This window comes from Phoxinus phoxinus (genome assembly GCF_949152265.1).
Source record: "Phoxinus phoxinus genome assembly, chromosome: 12".
NCBI lineage: Eukaryota > Metazoa > Chordata > Actinopteri > Cypriniformes > Leuciscidae > Phoxinus > Phoxinus phoxinus.
Genome location: NC_136887.1, coordinates 17,027,463 through 17,048,530, shown reverse-complemented (window position 1 = coordinate 17,048,530; position 21,068 = coordinate 17,027,463). Strand labels below are relative to the sequence as shown.

At 36.6% G+C, this 21,068-nt stretch overlaps 1 protein-coding gene across 5 annotated transcripts in view; it reads right to left on the bottom strand.

The window, feature by feature from the left end:
- Positions 1-20,628, bottom strand: part of mid2 (midline 2) — a 130,863-nt gene extending 110,235 nt beyond the window's left edge. For 2 of the 5 annotated variants that reach the window (XM_079630723.1, XM_079630724.1), the window contains exon 1: positions 20,187-20,595. The gene's annotated coding sequence lies outside the window, so the exon portion shown is untranslated. Of the gene's footprint in view, positions 1-20,186 lie in introns of all 5 variants that reach the window. The other 3 variants (XM_079630722.1, XM_079630728.1, XM_079630719.1) reach the window with 3 other exon arrangements.
- Positions 20,629-21,068: the final 440 nt, after the last annotated feature.

Here is a 21,068-nt window from a genome sequence, read left to right as displayed (position 1 = left end):
GTATTGGGGGCTGCATTCAATCAAAAATACAGACAAAACAGTAATGTCATGAAAATGTTAAATATTTTCATATATAGTTTATTCATGTGATGGCAAAGCAAAAATTTCAGCAGACATTACAGTCTTCAGTGTCACATGTTCCTTTAAGATCAATCTAATATGCTGATTTGGAAACATTTCTTATTTTTATCAATGTTGAACACAATTGTGCTGCTGAACATTTTTTGTGGGAACATAATTCTGTGGATTATTTTATGAATAGAAAGTTTAATAGAACAGCCTTTAAATCTTGATGTATCAGTGTAAAAGATTTTGCCACTTTTTATCTATTTAATGCAATCCTCACTTAATAAAAAAAATAATTTCTTAAAAACGTAGACCCCAAACTTTTGAACAGTGTATATAAAGTGAAACAAATAAAAACAAACCAACAAACAGACTCCAACATACTCTGAATATAAAGTTTGATTAATTTGTTCGCTGATGTGCAGAAACCGAAGAATTTACGTGATATTACATTTTTTCAGAAGGGGTATAGATGACAAAGTGTCTTGAACAAAGCTAAATTGCGGCCGCTTCTGCTTCACAATGCTCAAAATTACCCCAGGAGGCGGCCAAATGAAAGTTGCACAGAGATAAATGGCAGTTGTAAAGTAATGAACTATGAACGTTGCTGACACTAGTTTGTGTGTATAGGGGACGTGAAGGCACAAGACTGATAAATAAATACCCCCTGTGTGCGATTAAACTGCCCACTTTGATTTTACTGCTAACACTCATCAAACATCCTGCAGGCCAAGCTGTATTTCTCAGACACGGAGGAAAGAAATTAAGTGTCACCGTATCCCTGCGTCGAATAAATGAAATGTTGCCTTCAATAATATCCAGGGCTTATATTTGGCAGAAGGCTCATTTTCATGTTTATGACTTTAGTCAAGAGCTCTGTTTCATTGCAATTGCAATTCCAGTGCAAAGAAAGTCAATGTATTTATTTATTTCAGAATCTTCTTTTGAAAAAATTACCTTCATAATAAAGCAACCCTCTAACAATGCGAGTAAATCACGCATATACGACAATATTGTTTTTTTTTAAATAGCCAATGGCTATTAAAAGAGAGAGGCTTACACATACCACGTAAAGAGAATATATGGGCTAGATCTAAATGCAAGGCTTGAAATTAAGGACTGCCCGATGGCCAAGAGTTGATGGTACTTGGTACATTCTATCTAGTATGAATTTGGGAAGTATGAATGAAATTCAGATGTTAATCACAATATGTAGCCTACATTGTTACTTGCTAGTATGTTGTTGTTATACCAATATCAGTGCTCGAATTGACTCATGTTTTCTAAATTTTTTGATAAGTCATCAAAAATTATCAATAAAAATGCAGATTCAAATGCAGTGAAGATATGTTGACATAAGTATATTTTGTAGTATAAAGTATTAAAAAATAACTGTTTTATAAATAAAACTGAAATTGTTACCCCAAAAAACTGTAAAAACTTCAAGCAGTAATACAGAACACATAAATCATTTTCTCTTGCATTTTCAGCTAAGGTCATTTTCCCCTTAAGCAGTTCAGGGGAAAAAAAACTGTGGGAAAATGGCAGGTCCAATGGGACGGAGTGGAGACTGGAGAGTGTTAATCAGAACTCCGGAATTATCTCATCGCCCCACATTATCTGCCGGTCTCCACTCAACACACCGTGTGTTTCTATCAAACTGTGGGAACTTTTACTTCTATGACCTCACTGACCACAGCAGTGTGTTGAGTACTGATAGCAGTTTCCTGCAGATGGTTCAAGCATCACCTTGATCAAAGCTGTTAGTAAATTTTTAGTAACAAAGGGATACAACTTTTTATTAGTAGTATTAACTAACTTTAAACTATCTTTAAAAACAAACTTTGGGCCATAAGGAGAAGGGCAGGTCATTAAACTTTGAGCACATTTCAGGCATTCTCAAAACTTCCAAGGCGTCCAGCTTCCTATTAAGGTTGACATGTCCTGTCAAGATGGTCAGTACATCTGGGTAATTGTGTGTGAAGAGCAAGCTAATTGAACTTTGTGATGCTGGGCTATGACAGCATTAACACCTGCGGGTATTACACCTTAATAAGGTTCAGAGAGCTCCATTCTGGGTCCAGTGCACTTTTAATTACGTGTACCTCAGTCGGCGCTAAAACACCCAAGAGATGACACGGTTCCGTTCAGAAAACCTCAGGGCACTTGCAGGAGATGAGCAAGCATTCTGAACTGAACTAGCAACTCAGGCATTACACAGCTTTTTTCAAAGTGAACTTTACATAAACAGCTTTGAACTCATTTGTTGTATATATATATATTTTTTATTATTTTAGATTTATATATTCAAAAAAAAAATTGTGTGTGGAAATGATACACTGCCATTTAAAAGTTTGGAGTAAGAAAGAAAAGAAATTAAAGAAAGAAATTAATACTTTTATTTAGCAAAGGCACATTAAATTGATCAAAAAAGACAGTAAAAGACATTTATGAAATAATACATTACAAAAAAGTTATTTATAATAAATGCTGTTCTTTTGAACTTTCTATTCATCAAATAATCACAGTTTCCACAAAAATATTAAGCAGCACAATTGTGTTTAACATTAATAATAAAAATAAATGTTTCTTTAGCACCAAATTAGCATATTCGAATGATTTCTGAAAGATCATGTGAGTGTAAATCTGAACATAGTTTTATAGGTCATGCATTCAGAGCTATAACTGTATATATTCACATTTAAATCTATCTATTCACAAAATCTATCTATATCTATCTATCTATCTATCTATCTATCTATCTATCTATCTATCTATCTATCTATCTATCTATCTATCTATCTATCTATCTATCTATCTATCTATCTATTTATCTATCTATTCTAATTCACATTTATCCATTCAAAATTATTTACTTTATATTCAGGAATCATAAATGTGTATATAGATTTCATTTATATTCAAATTTGCAGTAAGAGTGACAGTGTCACAGGAATAAATTGTTGGTCGCTTCATTTTTAGACATTTACAGCAGTCTGAATAAGAAAGAAATAATCAATGAAAGACTGCAGATGTACTTTGTATTGAATGTAGAGCGATTCTAGTCATGGCTGTAGCTACTGAAGATGAAAGCAATGCCCAACTAGAAATGTATTAACACTGTAAAGTTGTACATTATTCATGCGTTTATTATTTGTTGAGAAGATTGAAAACACTGAAATGGCTCTGCTCTGTTTTATATGCTAAAAAGATTTTTGTTAGTTTTGTCCATGTCTCCATAAACAGACTTCAGAAAGAAAGCAAAACGCAACAATTGCAAACTTGATGAACAAGGGACATTCACCTTTATTCATGAATGTTGTGTTCCTCAGCACATATAGTGCAAGAAGTGCCTCAACCCTGCTATGCCAGTTATGCACTGTCTGTTGGAGGTCTTCTGTTAACACAAACATTGACAGCAAGAGCTAAATTATTCAGGAGGTGAATATTTCATGATCAGAATGCACTCTGGGGGGGATCACAGATGCCTTTGATATGTCTATTCATTAATACAAATAAAATGTTAGCATAGACCTCTTCATTAAGACTATCCACTGACAGCAGGTAAATACACACTTATCACCTTTAACTATACCTCCCAGTTGGGCTGCAGCATGAAGTCAGAGCCACTGAAAATAATTCTTATTAGGTCATAACACTAATGAACACAAACACACACACGCACGCACGCACACATGCGCACACGCGCACACACACACACATCATTGGATAGTAACAAGTAGCAACCGTCATCAGAAAAGAGAATATATGTCACTGCAAGAGGAAGGGGAAGCTATTTAGATTAAATAATACGAAGGCTGCAACATTGCAATATGCAAAATAAAAAAAAAACTGCAATATTCCATAAAAACAAGAATTTTCCATTTTTATTTCATAGTGACTTTAATATTAATCAGTAACAAATTATTAAAATGAATATTTCTCTCTAAATGTATTTTAAGTTTTTTTTATATATATATAAAATGTGATTATATCATACAGCCACAAATTTGGCTGGCTCACCATGAATATTCACTGACTTAACTTAACGTGAATAGTGGCATAAACACACTTCTAGAACACCTGTTTAACCTGGATTAGTCTATATTGGTGTCAAAACCACTAACCACGCTTCTAATGCGCAATAACACTGCAGCGTCTCTTTCTCATTGACAGTGTGTTATGTCTAGCTTTGCTAGGTCTCTAATAGAAAGAGTTCATGTACAGAAGATGAGTACCTTAGGCTAGATTAGAATACACTCCTGAAAAGGACATTACACACTAGAGTAAATCAGACCCCCTGTGCAAAATTCACAGCAGCCAAAGTGGATCCAATAATGGGTTTAAAATAGAGATGCAGTGTCATTTCGTCTTATAAATAGGGAGGAATTGTGGAGCACCTATTTTTACTCTGTCCTATTTCTTTGAATGTGCTAGAATAACAGCGATAAGGTACATTGAGTCTTGCAATTTCCCTGAGTAAATGTAATATCCTGCATGTGTATTTTACCTGGATCGGGTCATTCCTGTTACTTTCAAATGCTTGTCATAGGACCTAATACAAAATTTTAAATTCACATTTTTTAAATGTGAAAATTATAGCCTACTATTTTTCTTTCATCACAATGTCACAATTAAGTGAACATGAAGATTGGGTCCAAAACAACTCACATCCTGTACAGCCTATATGGTCCACATTACATCTTAGATCTGAATCGGCCTGTCACGACTCAATCATCTTCTAATAAATGTCATCTCAGAGGAAAATTTGCAATCAGAAGTTTATCAAAGATAAAAAAAATTCTCCAGAGCTCCATGTGGCAGCACATATGTGAAATATTTGTGATATTAAGCCACGAAAAAAAAAAGTGAAAAATCACAATGTGCCTTCACATTTTTGTGACAGGTGCTGTTTCACTGAGAGATGAAGACCAATATGTCCAATATGATACTGAGTCACTGTGCTGTGCTATTAAAGGATTAGTTCACTTTCAAATAAAAATTTCCTGATAATTTACTCACTCCCATGTCATCCAAGATGTCCATGTCTTTCTTTCTTCAGTCAAAAAGAAATTAAAGTTTTTGAGTCAAACATTCCAGGATTTTTCTCCATATAATGGACTTCATTGGCAACCAACGGTTTGAAGGTTAATGTCAGTCTCAATGCAGCTTCAAAGTCTCGACGCGATCTCAGTCGAGAAATAAGGGTCTTATCTAGCAAAATGATCGGCCATTTTCTAAAAAAATAAAAATTATATACTTTAACCACAAATGCTATGTCTTGTACTATCTCTGAGATGCGCCACACATTACGGCATCACGTTGGAAAGGTCACGCGTGACGTAGTCAGAATTATGGACCCAGTGTTTACAAGTTTGGAGTAGGAGGACCGTTCAAAGTTATTGGATGTTGAATGACACATTAATGTATTTGTGTCAGTTTAGTCCTTACGTGTGCATATCCTGGATGTTTAACAATGTCACACGTGACCTTTCCAACGTGATGACGCGTGGCGCATCTCAGAGATGGTACAAGATGGGCATTTGTTGTTAAAAAGTATATAATTACATGGTTTTTTTTTTTAGAAAATGACAGATCATTTTGCTAGATAAGACCCTTATTTCTCGACTGGGATCGTGTCGAGCCTTTAAAGCTGCATTGAGACTGACATTTGAACCTTCAAACCGTTGGTTGCCATTGAAGTCCATTATATGGAGAAAAATCCTTAATTTCTTTTCGACTGAAGAAAGAAAGACATGGACATCCTGGATGACATGGGGGTGAGTAAATTATTAGGACATTTTTATTTGAAAGTGAACTAAACCTTTAACCTTAAACATGCAAGGGAAATGCAGCTAAATAATAAGGATAAATATATTTTAATAAAAATGATCCAAAATACTGTTTATGTTTTCAGTAAACAAGCTAAATGATTAGCTTGCTAAGCTAGCACAGCCTATACTTCATACGACACACAGTCAATTCCTATATAGAATTTCATACCATATGGTTCTATTATTAGCATTATTATATTTTTATTAAATTATTATTGAGAGAATCACAACAAAAACAAATTGTTTATGTTATGTTATCTTTGTTTTGTTTGTTGGGCCGCAAAAAGTGTGCGGCCACTGGTGCACTGTATGGCATGAGTCTGTGGGCGAGAGTCTGACCAATGACAGACAGGGGGAGTTTTAAAAACAGTCATTATTTCCGTTTGGTGACACAAATTATACACTACATCTTTACAAACCTACATTTATCACTGCCACATTATAGCTACAAACAAGCCTAAAGCAACAAACACATATAATAAGCAAATAATCACATCATTTAAAAATGACAACAGTATGTGCAAATCAGATGGATTTAGACAGTTCGAGTTGTAGAGAGATGAAAATGTGGATGGCATCAGTCCAGTGCCTTCAGAAATCACTCTCTTTTGAGTTCAGAATGGATGTTCACAGCATGACAACAATCCCACCGTTTGAAACGTTACTCCTCCTTCTCTCTCCCCAAAGCTACAATAGAGGTATACTACAATTTTGGGAAGCCATACATTAACAATGCCTGTCAAAGCAGCATCAGTATGTTCCCACACAATACGCCATAAATAGATTTGTATTATGTAATTCTTTGAAGGCCTCGGCTCTATGGCTGATGATGTGTGTTCTGTGGTTCTCCCTATGATTAAACACAGACCACCTGCTCAAATATCAGTGTTCTGAGGCTTCAGATGGGTTCCCGTCTGCTTCAATGTCTGTGGTCTGCCTCTCAGGTGAAAGACACAATACAGCAGTAAACGGAGATGCGAGTCTCCCGATGGCATACGGCTCATGTTCTGTCACCACACTGAAGACAAAAGCTCGGGGGCGAACATCTATCAGCCAGCTCCGCTCCATTTTTTTTGGGGGGGGGGGGCGTCAAAAGAGAGCAAAATAATATCTTCTTTGTGCAGTATGAAGTCAGAGCATGCTGCAAAAATACAGGGTGTTTCCCATCCCATTAAAGGACTTTGAGTCATATCTTTGTTGAATATCTTCAACAAGAATATCTTTGTTGGAGCTTGTGAACAAGCAAAGGACAGTCTGAACAGAATGAAAGGTTCCCAGTGTGAGATTGTAGCCATCTCGCCCTCATTCTGCCCAGGCCTACAATCCGCCACACACTAAATAAAACTAAAAACACCTCTTTTCCCTTATACGCCACCTTTATGGCTCCACGAGGAGAGAAAGGTCAGTGAAAATGGAGAGCAGTAAATTCAATTCACATGCAATTGCTTTGGAAAATGCAATTCTGCGAAAGTCTGAATCTCGCCGGCTGCAGTGAACCAAATAACAGAAAAAATCCAATGTTCTGCAATCCAGTCTTCTCATTAATGGCTTAAGTGTCTATACTGCCATTCTTTTACGTAATCCAGAACATTCCACAAAAACAGCCTCTCTTGTATAATGCATAACCTCCTCATTTCTACAACGTGTACTCAAACAACAGCAAAAATTACAAATGCACATATGCTCCATTAATCACAAATCAACATAATTACATGGTAGCTATCATTTCATTACCCAAATATAAGATTTTACACGGGATCCTTTCAACCATAGAATAATATTATAATTTATTTAAGAATCCGCAACAATATCAAAGAAAAGAAGTAGTGCTGGAAATTCAACCTGTAAAGCTAATAATACTCTGTATTCAAGGGCCGCTTTGATAGCTGAGGAGACACTGACCCTGGCAGTAAATGGCAATTCTGAATTTTGAATTGAAAATAAATTACCTACGGCTTAAATGTCATTAAAGAGTGTAGCTGTCTGGATTAGATATGTAAAAAAATTGGCAACAAGTTAAAGAGCTGCAAGGCAGAGTCATGCTAAGGCATGAAAACTCAATTGTTGAGTTTTATCATGCAAATCTTGGAGACAATTACTTGATAATAAATTAGACAATTTGATGTCTGACAATCCAATTTCAGTTGAATAAAAGCTGTCAAAAAAATCAAAAAATCAACTCATCCAAAACAAAACGGTTGGTCTGAGTGAATACCAAGACATAAAGCAGTGGTCGGAATAAATATGCCTCACAGGAGTGTTTCCTCTTGATCTTATTAATTGGATCGAGCAAAGAGGAGAGGGTAAGTGCATCTGTCCTGTGTACACTAATCCCTTCAATAAAGATGAGCTGTAATGTGTAAAAAGCCTGTTTCTGAGGCAGTTTGTCTCAGGCAAAATCTGCTTATAAGGATCAAAAGTATCTCAACAGAACTCAAAAGCCGCCAAGTAAATACAAACGCACCGTTCTTAATAAAAAATCACACATTATATGGATATAGCTGAGTTTTGTGAGAATACATACTGTGTTGTTGGACTGTATATATCAACTCCTTTGAAATGCTGTTTGGCCAATTAAATCGGAGAAACATAAATAACTCTATGAAGAGGTTTATGTCATGACCAATTTTTTTTTTGAGATACAGCTCATTAATTTCTTGCTCTGATCCATGAAGTAATTTAGTTTATAGTAAGGATAGAGATTTCTTTAACACAAAATACAGGCCACACATAGCTTGTTTACGCTGGTTTGTGCAAGTGTGGGTGCTGGAGTGTGCATCCACACTGCCATCTAGTGCATCTGAATGAATCACAATGCATGTGGGCATTTGAGGGATATTTAGGGGAAAATGTTGTCATCATTTACTCACCGACCTCATGTTTTTCCAAACCTGCATTAGTTTCTTTCTTCTGTTGAACACAAAAGAAGACATTTTAAAGAATGTTGGTAAGCAGACAGTTGATGGTAGCCATTGACTTCCATAGTAGAAAGAAAATACTGTGGAAGTCAATGGCTACAGTCAACTGTCTGGTTACCAACATTCTTTAAAATATATTATTTTGTGTTCAACCGAAGAAAGTAATTCTTGCAGGTTTGGAACAACATGAGGGTGAGTAAATGATGATATGATTTTTGGGTGAACTATCCCTTTAAGTGCATACTTGTTCAACTCTAGAGCAGAAACTTGTCATTTAATAAACACTTTCTCGTCTAAAATGATTTATAGTATAGTATTATGACAGGGACAGTATACCTTTGGAGCAAGTGTTCAATTGGACAATTAATAACTGTTGCAAACAAGCTTTCCAGAATATTTCAAATGAACAGGAGATTTCCACGAACAGCACAGTGTGCTTGTCAATTCTTTCAAGAAATTGTTAAATTAAACAGTAACGTGATTAAAAAGTGCAGCAACTGTAAGTGAAAATCGATGCATATGCCTATCACAGTCTAGTGAACAGTGAGAAATCTACTTTCAAAGTGATTACAAATGAGAAAAGGGAACATAACTGTTTCTAAAATAATTTTCAATCAAGATATTGTGAACGCTTTACAACACTATGTTGACATGAATCAAAACATAAATGACGAAATTATGTTAAATTAACATTCATTTACAGTACCTAGGAGCACACATAGACGTTCTTGGAATGTCATGTTCATCTGGGAATGATGGCTGACACTGTTTAATCCATAACTATATCCATATTTATCCATATTCTACAAATTACAAAGTAAATATTGCCTGCAACTACACAGATATCCTTTACTCACTCATAAATGCTGAATACCGTCTTTCCCGAAATGTAGTCTATTCAATGAGCATAAAATTGCAGTGGAAGACCATTTACCACCAAATAAAAAACATACTTTGGAAGACAAACTGGCACTCGGGTCATTATCGGACCATTTTCTCGGCAACAGTGCTCTCACAGAAAGTGCCTCAGGTGCTATTACGTATCACGGTAGAAATTCGATAGCCAAGTCCCGTGAGATTGACTCTGGCATAGGTTGAGGTTTGGCCAGCGGGGTGGAAGTGGAAATTGAGCTCTGAGGATCAGAAGGAGGAGAGGTGGAGGGGGGGGTGCCACTGAACTGTGTGGTTCAACTGAGGGCCAGCCACCTGTCACTAGGCTATCCCTTTACCTCAGCCAGTCGTACACAGCTCGGCTCCTTGTTGAGACTCCCCGCCGGCCCTCTGGCAAACACTCTGTGTGTTCCTTAAGACTCCCATGTGTTCTTCCACATGTCTGATGTAACAAACTGTCAGGTGATGGGATAGAGTGCCTGAAATCATGCAAACACTTAAAATATTGAATTACGCTTAGCGCATGTTCAGGTTACATAATCTGATAAGCATTCAACTACTAACATTGATCCATGACGCATTTGTTAATTGATGTCAAAATGTATTTAGTTCAAATGAAGAAGCCACATGTTCTATTACATTAAAGCTACTGTAGCTTTGCTTGCATTCGTTCATGAAATGCATTACAAATCTCTTAAGTGTTTTCATATTTGATGTCAGTATTTTTAAGAGCTAAAGCTAGACATATGATTCCACCGTGAAGGTATTACACATAAAAAACCTGCGTAATATTTAAACTCAGTTCTCAAGGCATCATGAATGTCTTATTTTATCGCTCCAAAACAACCAGGCGATTATTTATAGTTCAAAAAGTGCACTTTAAAAGCTCAAAAGCCTCTTTACAAGGAGATAAAAAGAAAAAAGAAAAAAGTGTTGTGCAAAGAAAATGCATTAAAATGTCATTTCGAATTCCACAAAAGGCAATTTAGCCTCACAAAGACCTGATAAAAACCACTAAAAGACGACAAAAGGGCAATGAGAAGGCAGATGATACACTAGCTCTAAAATCCACTGAAAACGCAAGGTTATAATGGATGAGAAACGAAAGCAATGTTGTATGTCAGATGGCAGAGGCTGTGCCCACCAGCTGCGGCTGATGACCCGGAGAGAGAAACTAAAGCTGTCATTACTGCTTTCTGAATTCATTATAGCAGGAGGAAGTGACACGCTGCCATCATTGATGTTCTTGCCTACCTAAACAAAGTCTTACTGATGAAGAGCAGATCTCAGGCTGCTCATTTAAGAACAATATGCTTGACAATTAGAAGAGAGTCTGTGTGCTCAGCCTCTCCCTGTTAATTGCAGGTTGTGGGCTTTTCAAAGATTCACCGGCAGTGAATCTGTGGGAAGACAAACTGAACTGAAACAACAAACCATTGTGTTCACACAGTCCTATATTTGAAGAAATGTATTATGAAATGTATTATCAGCACATACTGGATTTCTGAATCGTTCTGAAAGGGATATTTCACCCAAAAATGAAAGTTCTGTCATCGTTTCATGCTATTTCAAAGACATTTGAACACAAAGGGGGATGTTAGACAGAATGACAGCCTCAGTCATCATACACTTTCATCATATGGAGAAGAAAAAAAAAAACAGATGAAGAAAAGATTTTCTGCCTAACATCTCCCTTTGTGTTCCACGAAAGAACGAGTCGTACGGGTTTTGACCAACATCAGTGCGAGTAAATGATGAGATTAATTTTGACGTGATCGTCTTCGACTTCATCTCTTGCAATAGTAAAAGATAAAAGTGTTGACTTATTCTGAAAGGATAAGTGATGTCCGATTTGCGAATCGCTCTTTTGAACAATGCAGTTATCTTTAATGATTCAGTTGCAATGATTCACAAAGCATTTTGTAAACCACTTGACTGTAATAAATTGACAGGAAATTGACATGTTTAGCTACATACATTACATCTATAAGCTACTGAATAAATTATAAACAGCACTTTTAACTAAATGCATGTACACCATTGACTATGTTCCATTGTTTTTACACATATTTAGTGAAAGATATGTATTATTTATTTGCTTTATGCAAATTCTTCATTGATTCTCCAATCATAAATACTCAAATGTCTGTATAACAAAGTATCAGTGCACATGTTTGGAAATACCATTTCCCATACACAAGAATGTTGTAGATGGATCCCAGATTATCATGTTTCGTTTAAGATGGGTAAGATGGGTACAAACTTTCCCAGCATGCCTGGCTGACTCCTTCAGAGGTATGCCAGTTTGCTTTTGTTAGTGTTGTGGATAGATTTCCCTTCCAAAGCTCTGGAATCCAGAAGGCTGACTGGGTGGCAACAATGTGAGTCTTTATTCGCTCCTTAAGGCAGAGCGATGCACGCCTACTCATGGCGAGCGTAAGAGTGCAGTGATCCACATGCTGTGGCCTTCAGCCCAACCAGGACGACAATTAAACCAGACAAGACAAAACTGCAGGGCTCATACGAAAACACCCAGGAAAATGTGACACTTTGTGAGTCACAAATAACTGACTAACTGACTCTCGCTAGTTCATATTGTTGTGGACATGCGTGACTTTAAGCAAATCATTCAATGAGATGACTTTATTACAAACCAGTAAAGAAAAAAATATAAGTGAATTTAGGCGACAAGAAAGTGATGGAACTAAAGACTGTAGGATTTCATGTTGTTTTAGCATTGACTAATTACATACATTTGCATGCTCCTCAAGATTTCCCCATTCCCATGAACAGAAAAGTGGGCATTTGCTGTGCATGTTCAGGGCAGGAATGGGATGGAAAAGATGGTCCAAATGAACAGCGGGAGATTTGTAATGATGCATCAGAGTAATTAGTCTTTCTTTTTTTCTGAACAAGCACTTTTCACTCTTCTGAGTTTGTAGCACTGCTCAAATCTGGACGCAGCAATTAGCTTATGGATGTTTTCTTCCGAAAGCAAATATCCGAAATGAAAGTGGTGACCTGACATCTCGTGAAGTGTATTTATGACAAACTGCACTACCCTCTATCCATGTAATTAATATTTGGGCAAGCAGCAGGCAGAACCAAGAACAGCAAAATGCAAATCGCTAGAGTACTTAGTAGAACGGAATCGTAAAATATGCATGAGGAGAAAAGGGTGAAAAACCCTCGCTTGTTAGATCTCAATACTTTAGTAACCTGTAAATGAAAGTGAAATGCTAAAAATACGACAAAATGGCACAGAAACTGCCATAGCTTAAAGTTGGCTTCAGCACAAAATTCACTTTAGTAGGAACACCCATATATAAAAGCAATGGGTGAATTTGGGTAAATAAGACATTAAGATCAATGCAGGGTTTAAATATATTTGTTTAAAGGTGCAGTAAGTGATTTCTGTGAAACATTGTTGACATTTGAAATGAACCCAAACATCCCTCCCTTCGTTGCTCCGCCCCCAAAATGCACAAACATGCAATACATGAGTGGATGTCTCTTTATCATAACTGAAGCAAATCAAAATAATGCTTCGCGAAAAATCAAGTGAAATGATGAAAGAGCATCAAGAAAGAACAAAAAATGAACACAGTACACAAGCGCAATGCACATAAGCAAGAGTTAGTTGATATTCGCCTGCAGCAAACCAGAACCAGACAAACAATGACACTCAAAACTGTCCTGTTACTAAATTAGATAACATTACGACAACAGTGTATCTTGGTTCTGTGAAAAAGCAAAACAAACGTTACTCATGTATGAAGCAGAATCAACGCAAACTTGGCATCCGTATTCAGAACTTACCGCTTCAATCTCTCCAGCAATGGAAAGCTTTTCTAATATTATGCGTATAGAGCTCTTGCCTGATCATAACCCTTCTTTTGATATTCCTCTGACCTTTTTCTCTCTTTTGTAATTGTCTCTAATCCATCTTTCTTTCTAGTCTTTCTTCAAATCTCCCTCTTGCTTTCTCTCTCCTCTCCCATTATAAGTGAGTTTCCCCCCTTTCGGCTACAAGTGTGTTGTGGTGCTCGCTCGGTCTGATCCACTTTCAACAGCGTCTCTCAGAAATAGCTTACTACACCTTTAAAGCAACTTACTATACCCAAAGACTTTCAATATAGAAAGACGGCTCAGTCCTATTACTATAGAATAGGAAAACCTGCAACACGCAATATGGCTGAATGCGTCCCACCCTCTAAGTAAAAGAGCCAATCGTTGATTGGTAAAGTCATTACATCATTGCAGCTGCCGTTAGAAACTCCGGTTCCCATAGAAATCTGAGACTCGTGCTTTGGATTGCACATGCACATTGGCTGATCTAGCCTGAAAAATATATGGGACAGTTCATGTCACATTTTGTTGCTGATTTGAAATGTCACTTAATTGTGAGTTCAGAAAGCAGTTTTTGAGATTTCAGGATTCCCCCATTCAAATCGCTAGGACTTGGCCAGAGACGTTGCAAATACGGCAGCCGAGTGAACAGACTTTACTTGAAAGGGACTTTTCTAAAGCTAGCTAACATACTGTAAGTTGTAGAAATTGTAATAATGACTTGTGTTGGAAAATCAAATGAAAATTGTGCACTACATGTACTGCACTACATGCGAGAGCTTTCATGAAGTTACATGAAACATATATTACATCAAATGTTTGAGGTCTTGTTTTCCAAATACATTAGTTTTACTCAGCAAGAATGCATTAAATAGATCAAAAGTGACAGTTAAGACATTTATAATGTTACAAAAGATTTATATTTCAAATGAGATTTTCTACATCAAAACATCCTGGGGAAATTATTTTTAAATCACAGTTTCCACAAAAAGTTGTCAACATTAATAAATAACTTTTTCAGTCTTTCATTATTAATCTTATAAATATTAATAAATGTCCCTTAATCAGAACAAAAAGCATATTAGAATGGTTTCTAAAAGATCACAAGATCTAATTTAAAGAAATTTGATTTGCCATCACAAGAATAAATTACATTTTTAAAATATTTTAAAATAAAAGAAAACACTGAAATTTAACTTACAACTTAAATTTTTATTATAATATTATCCAACAGTATTAATGTTTTTACAGTTTGATCAAATACATTCTTTGTGAGCATAAAAAGACTTCTTTCAAAAACATAAAAAAATCTTACCCACCCCAGAACTTTGTATGATAGTGTATTCACACAAAACATACACAATTTATAATTGTATAGTTTCCTTTCCAGAAATAACATATACGTAACGTAGCAATCATTAAATTAAAAATACATTTACTTATCTGACATATCAAATATGTTGCTAAAATAAAACATGTTGGCAGGGCAAGTAAAATTTGGCTGCACTGGGCAACCAAAAGAAACCTTATTACTGAGTCCCATGTGAAAAATGGCCCAATTTTCTTGAATTCACCCTATCCAGATAAAGGCGGAGATACTGCAAGGACTAGGCTGTCTGGAAGGAAACTAGTGACTGAGACAAAGTGCAATAATAAAAGTCTGGCCCCAACGGCATCTGATCCACACATACCTGTAAGAGCTCTACATTGCACAACGTTGGCTGGCCAATGGATAATTAAGGGTCATCTGCTGTCAGAGACCTGTTCTTTTGGTCCACTATTTTGGTCATTACACAAACACAGGGTCCCGAGTCTAGACAACCCCACCCCGCTGACTGGCATTCTATTTCTCCCAACAAACAAAACAACTAAAACAATAGAATTGTGTTTACACTTTCCCATTGAGATGATTACAAGTTTCAACATCTTTGCCCCTTTTCTCCTAATAGTTAAAAGAATGTATGTGTGAGTCTAGTGTGTCCTATCCAGCATTGCGTGTAAATGACTTGATCCCAGCAAGTATTAAGATGGAAAATGTTTTTTTTTAATCTGTCTGGTTCAAACTGCGGCCAAGCTTTCTATGCTATTCAAGTAAGAAGTGAAGTCAAACACTGTCTGTTTGTTTTATGTGGATAGAGAGGTGTGTTCGCCATGGACTGAAAGACAAACAAATTAAAACCAATGCCACTGGCTATGCGGTTGTTTGAGCGAACAATGAAGCAAACGCTAGCAATGGATCTAGTGGCTGATTCACAAAGATTACAATAGAAAAAGATGACCAGTCCCTGAAGGAATTAGCTGGGGTTGTCTCATGACCCGACTTGACCTTGTCCTGTAATTTTTTTTCTCCCAGAGCAACCATTAGGGATTCATAAAATGCTTTTATGTTTGCTGAGGCGGACTGACATTATGTTTTGATGCTGAGAGACATGCAAATCTTTCTGGTTTGGCGGATGTCTCGACATCCATCTCAGTGACACTAATGTGCATTGAGGCTAATGAGCTTATAGCGGTGTTAATTATTTCAGCAGGAGAAAAATGACAATTTGCAATGTCTTCTAAGTGTCTTGAATAACAGTTTACACTGCGCCACATCCTTTAAAGTGAGATAAACTGCCACCATACTGAGGACTGAACAATTTATGATGATGTCCTGTGTCTCGGAAGGAAAAGGGAAATTGAACGAAGTCACACAGACAGGATGACACTTTTATGAGGTAGCAGTATTAATAAATGGCACAAAATACACATTAGGCTACTTTTCATTATCTGAAAGGATGGAAGTTTTCATATATTTAGTATTTTTGTTAAATACAATAGTGCTGTACACATTTGATCACAAAATGGAGATATATATTTTTTTAAGTTTGACAACAAAGCAGTCCAAATGTAAAGTACATGAATCCATTATATATAATAATAATAATAATAATAAAATAAAGGTTATTCAAATGTTCTTTGCAACACCTTCAGTGTTCAGCAACTTATCAACAACCAAGTTGGCTATCATATTTGGATATTCAAATTATTTTGATACAGGTGCTTCAGATCCTTTTGTTGCTTTTTCCTCAAAGCTCTTTTCGATGGAAAAAACTTTTTTTTTCTTGAATTTAAAAAGGTTCTTCAATGGTATCAGGCTATTAAAAAGTTAAGTTAAAGTTAACGAAGATTGCAACGCCAAGGTCATGGGTCGATTCCCAGGGAAAGCAAGAACTGATAAGAATGGATAAAAGCATCTGCCAAATGCATGAATGTAAATGTAAAATGCCATGAGGGGCTTAATTCCCAAAACTCAATATAGATCTTGGCCAGCACTGGGCATTTGTGATGAAAGCACAACTTCACCTCGTCTTGACTCTGGCTCAAAACAAAATTAGTCATACCCATTTCAACAGTGTTGCATTATTTGAAGGCTCCCCTAGAAAAAGCTGTGTGCATTATGAGACGGCCTGCCATGCAGCCAGCTCCATTGAGTCATCATTCAGTGAGAGCTCAATATACAGAGTGAAAACAGAAGGAGAGTTTAAATCAGCACACCAAGTATAACAGTGAACCGTAAATCAGTGTGAGATCACATGCTGGATACATGTGCTTAAAAGTTTATCAAGAGAGAGAAGATAAGGCTAGAGCAAAAGATATGAGTCATTCACATAGATGGTAAATGTGCATGTAACTGCAATCATCATCACAACATGTCATATTGTCAAATCACAAGGTGACCTCGCCTCCTTGATACAGTAAACTAGAAATGCTTATTATAAGACATTTTTAATCAACCTTTAGGCCTCATTTATATAAGTGCTGGCATGAACGCAGGACTCTCTAATTGAATATTAGACCCCTATTGAGAAGCTAACAACATTAATGGACCCCCTTCCTAATCTCCACTAGAATTCTGGCATCATGGAATCATATCTAAGACATATCTCAATATTTTCTGTATAGATATATCCTCCAGCTCTTCACCAACCTTTCTCAGGCTGCCTTGCCTGAGATAAGAATAGTATATAGCCTCAAGAAATACATTTGGCACAGCAGGTCAGCCATGGAAAATTACCTTCTGTGCTTTTTAATATCGAGAAACTTTTCTTCCTTTTGGAGCTGCAAAAACACCAGTGGTGGAGAAGAAAATAGAGGTCAGAGGATGGCATGAGAGTTGATTTTTGCATAAATATACAAGACAATACAAAGTAGGCTTTTGGATAGTAAAGCCTTTATATGGTAACGGATTTTCTCATGGGTCACGTAACACTAGGGTGGTCTAAATTGGATGTTTGTTGCCAGTTTAAGAATGCCCTACAATACTGGCAGGAAGTTGAGACTACTCAGCATAAACAGAAGAAAAGCTGAAACAACACTGAAGCCCTTTTCAAATGCAGTTCTGGGCACCTTTTAACCGCATCGTAGACTGCCAACATGATACCTCCTATTCTAAAAGTGTCACTTCCTCAAGAACAGACATATCATATGAGCTACTCTTATTATTACCATCACACAACTAATTATATTCTTCATAAATAGCTTTAAGGACTGGTTCCAAGTGGTGCAACTGAAAAGCTGCACTGTAAACCATTATGCCTGAAATGCATCTAACCACATGAATGTCATATCAGTGCTGACAGCACAGCCGGTGACACAAGTGTCAGTCCCCTGTGGATATACAATAAGCTCAGTGTTACTATGGGGATGACAGTACTTTTATGAAGAAATAGCCCCAAAATAACCCTGCCGTGCACAACAACGCATAGTAACCTATATTATATATTCAGATGTGGTATGAGATGAAACCAACTGGCTACAAATACACCACATGAACTGCTCTGAATGAAAAAAGAGACATTTCAACATGGGGGCGTGAAATATGCTTCCTCATTGCTAAGGGCAGGTACACCTCCACACAGTTCTGATATTTCTGCCATGGGAACAAAGCATGTCAATTTTGTTTAAGATACTCACTGAACTTGCCTGAATATATAAAGGAATAGTTGAGCCAAAAATGAAAAAAATCTGTCATAATTTACATTTACTGTGGAAAACATAAGAACAATTTAAAAATCGGCCACTCTTTTACAACCTAACCACTCAATGTACTAGCTTAGCATAACGCTAGTTGACCCTTAGCTTATACGCAAATGTGCAGTTATACATTTTTAAGTGTATTATTATACACCGGTTTCACAGACCAGGCTTAAACCTAGACCCAGACTAAAATGCATGTCTGAGCTGTTTTAACTGAAATAAACTGGCAATGAGAAATTTTGTCTTTGCTATTGTTTTGTCTTAAGACGCAGACCAGTAATTTATTTTTATTTTTCTGAGGAACGTTTATAAGCTTAAATGTACTAAATGAACTAAGGCCTAATATTGGCTTAATCTAAACCCTTAATGTGAAACCAGGCCTATTATGTTTTTGTTTGACCAGGCATTACAAACATGATATACCCCACCATGTGGTCTTGAAAACAACTTAACAGGCAGACCGAATTTTTCATACCAGTTCAATGGCTGTATTCAAAATCACCCCCTACACTCTTATAAAGTGCACCTTTGGCCAGGACAGCCATTTGTAGTGGAGTCCAAAACCATAGTGGACATTTTGCATTATAACTTCAGCAACCTGTCACTATCAATAGAATAATAAGAGCAGCCACAATTTATTTATTTTTTGCTGCAGAGAAGAATGTCATAATTCACAAAAAAATTATGACAGGATTTCTCTGGGTGAACTATTAAATTTAAAGGAATAATTCACCCCCAAAATGTTTTAATTATGTCATCATTTACTCACCCTCAAGTTGTTCCGAACCTCTATGAATTTCTTTCTTCTGCTGAACACAAACTATCCGTTTAGTACTGTAAAGTCGCTTTGAAACAATCTAAATAGTTAAAAGCATTATATAAATGAAGATGACTTGAACACAAAATATATTTGAAGAATATAACCAAACAGTTGTGGGGCACCATTGACTTCCATAGTATATAGGCTATGGGAGAGAGAGAGAAAAAAAAATATCTGAAAAAATACTATGCAAGTCAATGGTGCCCCACAACTGTTTGGTTACAAACATTCTTCAAAATATCTTCTTTTGAGTTCAGCAGAATAAAGAAATTCATACAGATTTGGAACAACTTGAGTGAGAGGGTGAGTATGACGACATAATTTTCATTTTTGGGTGAACTGTCCAGTTTATAGCCATAATAAACGCAAGTACCTCGCCTTGGTGAATGGCATTTATGTGCTTTCTATCTTGTGTTTCGTAATACAAACATACACGAGAATACTGAAAAATGGAAAAACAAAACCTCAAGAGGAGACGAGACAGATGCAGAAATGGGATCGTTCTTGCACGTTATCCAGAAGCTTTCATCACCGGAAAGTAGGCTACCTGCTGTATTTTCATTTAGTATAGTGTTGTTATAGAAAAACACAGAATTCTAGAGCAAATAGGCTACAAATAATGTATAGCCTAACATTAAACCGGATTTTTATTTTATTTTCTATTATGTCGATATAGTGTTAAATTCCAGAGTAAACATTTGAAATAAGTGTTGTTTAATGGACATTAAACGGTCTGTTACGTTTTAATTGTCCTAAAACTTATAAAACGGTAGAAAACCATGTCCTTACCTTGATTTGTAGTAACAGTCTTTTCCTCCGTTTGGGTATAGTTGCAAGAGTAAACAGCAGCGTTGATATTACACTGAGAACGCTGAGTGTGTTTGTTGCGATTGAGATGCGCGCAGAAGTTTATGGAAATCAGTCGCCAGATTTCCAATCCTCAAGTGCATTTTCCTTCGCCTCGAACAAAGCAATAAACACGCGCAAATACAGTCAGCCGTGTGTTGACAGCTTTCTTACAGTAACAATCAAGTCTAAACGACGCGCTTGATTCTACACCTCCTATTCCACGGGCTCCACACACAACTACTCCCCACGGACACGTGATCATCCCACGGGAATAGCTCGTCTCATCCCTCCCTCAACGGTCGGCAGCCAGCCGGGATCGGTCACACCGGCATCGCTTCGGCAGGACACGTCCTTGAGTTCGGCTTTGTCGATTCAGTTGCGTGCTTCTTGATGGCATATGCACAGAATGTATTGAACAACAATGGAAACCATTTGAGAAGCAATGACATTGAAATCAGTTTGAGCCGACTGCATAGGCTACATATATCGATCTGGTTATGTAAACAGAGAGAGACAGATTCAGCCTAATTATGGGGGTTTGGACGGGTCTGACCCCCCTACCCAAGATAGTCTTAAAAATATGAATTTATGTTTTTTTTTTATATATATATATAGTAAATTATATTCAATAAATGGCTATCCTTTTCAAGTTCTGTAACCAAAAAGTTTGATTACAAGTTAGCCAATGCGCGCATTTTCACCTGCTAAAAAGCCTAGTAATAACAATAACACAAAAAGATGATAACTAGGCTGTTTATTCTTGTGTTCATTTCAGGGTGGAATATTTCACAAATATATTAATAAACTTCTGGATTGTGTAAA